A 4,443-nucleotide genomic window follows, 5' to 3' on the forward strand; every position below is an offset into this window, starting at 1 on the left:
TCAGGCACTTGGCTTGTCTTTAAACTCCTCACAGAGGGCACACTTGTAATCTGAGTTCTCCTCCTGCTCCTCCTTTGCCTCAGGGGCCTCGTTTGGGCCACAACGAAAACGGCTCCCCTGATGATGGAATCATAGGTGTTATACAAAGTCATCACTGAATCATAATCTTTGTACCTTGGGGAGCTCTTGGGCAGTTCCCCTGTGCCGTCCCTTCTAGCAGTAACTGGGGCTACAGACATGGCATTGCTGGATGGACCTTCTCCACTGGGGCAGGCCCACTCACTGAGGAGATGGCTTGACCTGGGCCCCCGGGCTCCACTGCCCATAAACCAAAGGCCACAGAACACAAATGAGTGCTGGCTGAGGGTTCCGTGTACATTGAGGTTCCCTTCTGGACCTGCTTGTCAGCCTCTTTGGTGCACTAGAGATGAAATCGAGGAGAGCATCTGGTCACCACTGCTTGCTTCTCCCTCTTTGGGGTCGCTGTTGTGCCAGTGGTAGGCTGAGCAGTTCTTCTGGGGTTGCATTTCCTCTAGATGTTCTGCAGGAGGAGAGGCTTGTCTCTCTGGAACTTGGAGTAGTGATAGATCTGAAAGGAAATGAATCACTTTAGCCATCATAGGGGAGAATAGCTTTTCCTCACCACCCTCCTTCCCACCACTGTCCCGACTTTACTGAACTATTGAAACAAGGTATTCTCATTCCTGGCAGGTGTTATGGGGAATTCCTGAAATCAAGTGGCCTCTAGAGTCTGGAGTCACCCTGTGGATCCTGTCTAAGGGGATTCATGGAAAACGACAAGGCTTGCTTTAAAACCACCCTCTCACGAGAAAGAAGTTCTCCTGGAAATTGAAATCCATCCAGCACTCGGCTTGTCTAGTCCAGTTTTCCCAGAAGGGCTTTCTACATTACCATCATCCTCTTCTTCCCTAAAGCTCTACCCAAATAGTGGATTTTACTGAACCCATGCAGGTTCAGTTCGTGGATGAAACTTTTGATGCTGTCTTGAAGATCGTGTCCATGCCTCTGTGCTGGAGGACCTCCGTCTGGAAGAGATCTGCCTCAATTACCACCATGTCTGCCTCATCATTCCGGTGCACAGAGATGAAGGCTGCATTCTCCAAGATCATCCAGAGGTTCCTAGGGAAGGACAGCCCAAGGACGGCATTGTTCCCTTTCTCATTGGCTCCTGCTGGTATTGGGCCCTGTGGGGTGGGTTGTCTTGGGAACCGGGATCTGGGCTCTTGGGTTGGTCCCACCACTTCTCCAAAGCCTCCTCTGAATCCACATTTGTATCTGGGTGACATCGTGGGGGTGCCCTGCTGTAGGCTCTCAAGCAGTGGATGGGGCAAATGTGGCTGCAGGTGCCTCATTGGAACTCTGAATATCAGTGGAGCCAGTGTGGTTCAGGAGCATTTTCGACCCAACCAGTGAATGGTCAGGGTAGAAGGGCCTCAGAGCAGGGTGGTGGTGCCCAATAAATATGCTCTGGAGAGTCTAGAATCTGGGTAATGGGCCAGGTAGCCAATGAAGTGGTCTGCTTCCTTACTTGTTTCATGATGTCACAAATGTAATATGGAAAGGCAGCCATGGCCCCGTGTGGGAGAGGGGGTCTGGGGACAGAGATGTGATCCCCAGCTTGTCTCCTGTCTGAAAGTATAGAAAAGTGTGTTTCAGGTTGCCTGCAAAGGCTCCCATCTGCTCCCATGCGCCTTGTTTCAGGCGGCCAAGCCCTGGACAGGTTGAGAACCATGCCCCTGGCTCCACCCCTCCCCTACCAACGGGCAGGCCTGTGGCTGCCTTCTGCTAAAGGGGCAGGCCCTGGTGAGTCCTGGCTCATCTACCACCGATAGAGACCCCAGGGGTCAGATGGGGCCCTGGCGACTGTCCCTCCCAGAAGATGGGTTCCATAGTGGGCTGGTTGGCCTAGCCTGAGTTGGTGGTTCCCCCCGTCCCCAGGCATTGTCCCTCTTCTGACTTTCGTCTCTTCTGACTAGTATTGCCAGTTGGCAGGTCCCACTCAGACGGCCCCAAAGTCAGAGTCCTGTTTCCTGCCCCAATTGCCCCCCAGGTCGAGCTTTCCTTAGTGTAGGGCTCTGCTGGAGCACAGTGGTATTGACCTCACTTTCCACTTGACTGTTCCCCAAGCACTTGAGACACAGACTCCCCCGGAGACCGTGTGGTAGGGCACAGCCAAGGGATCTGCTGAGCTTACAGCCTCCTGAGCTCTGCCCACCCCCAGATGGCATCCCGCTGCAGATCACAGGCTGTTGTATTCCGTTTCCATTCATTCCCATAAAGACCACTCTCTTGGCCCTAGAGTCCTCACTTTGGGAACATCTGTGTGTATGCTTTTCCCATCCTCTTCCCAGAGTCTCAGACTCGGATTCAGCCTCCCTGGAGGCTGCCTCGAAAGCTCTCGTTCCTTTCAACAGTGGGGTGGTTGGGCTTCTGCTACCCCTGGTCCTAGCCTCCCATGTCCAACTTGGGTATCTGTGGTTACCTGCCATTTCAAGGACTTGGTTGGGGGCTCAAGATTCAGCCTGTTCTGTTGAAAACAGCCACTTCACTGGTCTTCTCCGAGGCCAGCTGTGAACTTCTCCACTGCTGCCCCTGTCCCCACCACCACTGTTGACCAGTTCTCCCTTACCCAGACGGCAGGAACATCAAATGCTTTTGTTGGCTCACAGGTTAGGCGTTTTCCAAGGGGCCTTCTTTACACACACTCACTCTCAGGGACATGTCTGACTTACTGAGCTAGATGTGACCAAAGGGAGCCCCCTACTACCTGCATGAGAGTACGGGTGTGGGACTGGACAAAACCTGAGTGAGAGTCACCTGTGTTCACTGCATATGGATGATGGGGCAGTGGGTTTGAAGGTGCAAGTTTTCTGAACTTTGTGGTCCACTGTTCTTCAAAATCACCATGTAGGGGACAGACCGACACCTTGGAAAGGTACGTGTGTCAAGTACCCTATGGGCACTGTCCACTTGGTCTGCCACTCAGCAGGGTCATTTGCCCCATGTGAGGGCCACAGCCTGGTGTCTGAAAGGGAAGAGCTAAGAGTGTTTGGAAGAGGCTCTACCAGAGGCCCTTGGCCTGAAGACTGGCAGCTGGAATGGAGCTCACAGGCCTTAACTTGGGCTTGCTCCCTGGGCTTTGAGCTCCTAAACAGGCTGATAAAGGATTCATCATGTTGGTTCATCTGACTGTGACATGACCCTGGAGGCTGTGATCCTCACTGGGGGCCCCTGACGGCTCCTCCAAATGGGACCAAAAACCGTGCTATCTGTGGGCAGCCTGGCTATTGTGGGGTTCCTGCCCCCACCCCCACCCTACTCAGGGCCCCTCCTCATCCCTGGGTCCTGAGGGAGCTGCCTTTTCTGGTCCCCCTCCTCCAGGCACCACATGGGCTCTGGCAGTGGGTTTGCATGGCACTGAGGGGTTTTTTCATCTCTGGCTCAGGACACCCGTTTTGTGTACATACAAGCCCTCATGACGTCCAAGGCCTGCCTTTCTCAGCCTCACTCTCCTGCCCCTGTGCTTGGCGTCCCTGTCCTGGTGTCCCCAGCCCAGAGGCTCTCCAGCTGCTCCCCTCTGTCGCTGGGGCTGGGGAGACCTGGAGCTTTGGGGGTCGTCTTACCTTCCCTCCCGTATCAGAGGAGGCTCCTGTAGGGGCCTTATCCCAGTGGGCATCAGGGCCATAAGGTCTGACCCTCCCTCCCTCCTGCTCTGTGAGGAGCTGGTCAGCCTGGCAGGTGTAGCTGGGCAGGAAGCCCCATGGCAACAGCAGGGACAGGGCTCTGCCCTCAGGCAGGAGTCACTGGGAATTGACAGAGATGCCAGCCCCCGGCAGAATCAGTTCTCAACAAATGCCAGAGCAGGCCCACAGTGCTTCTGATTCTCCTCATCCCCTTCCTTCGATGGGCCTGCTTTTTGTCACCTCAGAGGCATCATGTAGCACTGAGAAGAGGAAAATGTGAGAAGTCGGAAGATCAGGCTGTGGCTTGCGGTGGGCAGGAAGGGCGGGGGCTCCAGAGGAATTGAGTCCAGGGCTCTGAGCCCACCCCATCCCTCACTAGCACGTGGGCCTGGGAAGATCCCAAGCCCCGTGGCCTCATTTCTTCTCCTGTGAAGCCAGCCGGTTTGAGGAGCCCACGTGTTGGGCTGCAGGATGCTCCTGAGGGACGGGATGCAGCTGCCAGGGCCTGGCGGCCATTGCCTCTGTGATGTCGGGGCAGGAATCTGTCACAATCTTGCCCCCAGACTGTCCTCCAGTCTCCACTGTAGGAAGGAGTTGGCTGCTTTGTGGTCCAGGGCTTGTCCGAGAATGTGCACCTGAATAGAATGTGGGATACCTAATCAGCCAAATAAGACGCTTCACAAATAAAACTAAGAAACTGTGCTACTTAGACCACAGTGGACCATAATGTTATTAGCTC

General features: G+C 54.7%; 1 pseudogene; it reads right to left on the minus strand.

The window, feature by feature from the left end:
* LOC122435764 lies at positions 1-1,416 on the minus strand (annotated as a pseudogene).
* Between the last annotated feature and the right edge of the window lie 3,027 nt (positions 1,417-4,443).

Source organism: Cervus canadensis, chromosome X, assembly GCF_019320065.1.
Source record: "Cervus canadensis isolate Bull #8, Minnesota chromosome X, ASM1932006v1, whole genome shotgun sequence".
Classification (NCBI taxonomy): Eukaryota; Metazoa; Chordata; class Mammalia; order Artiodactyla; family Cervidae; genus Cervus; species Cervus canadensis.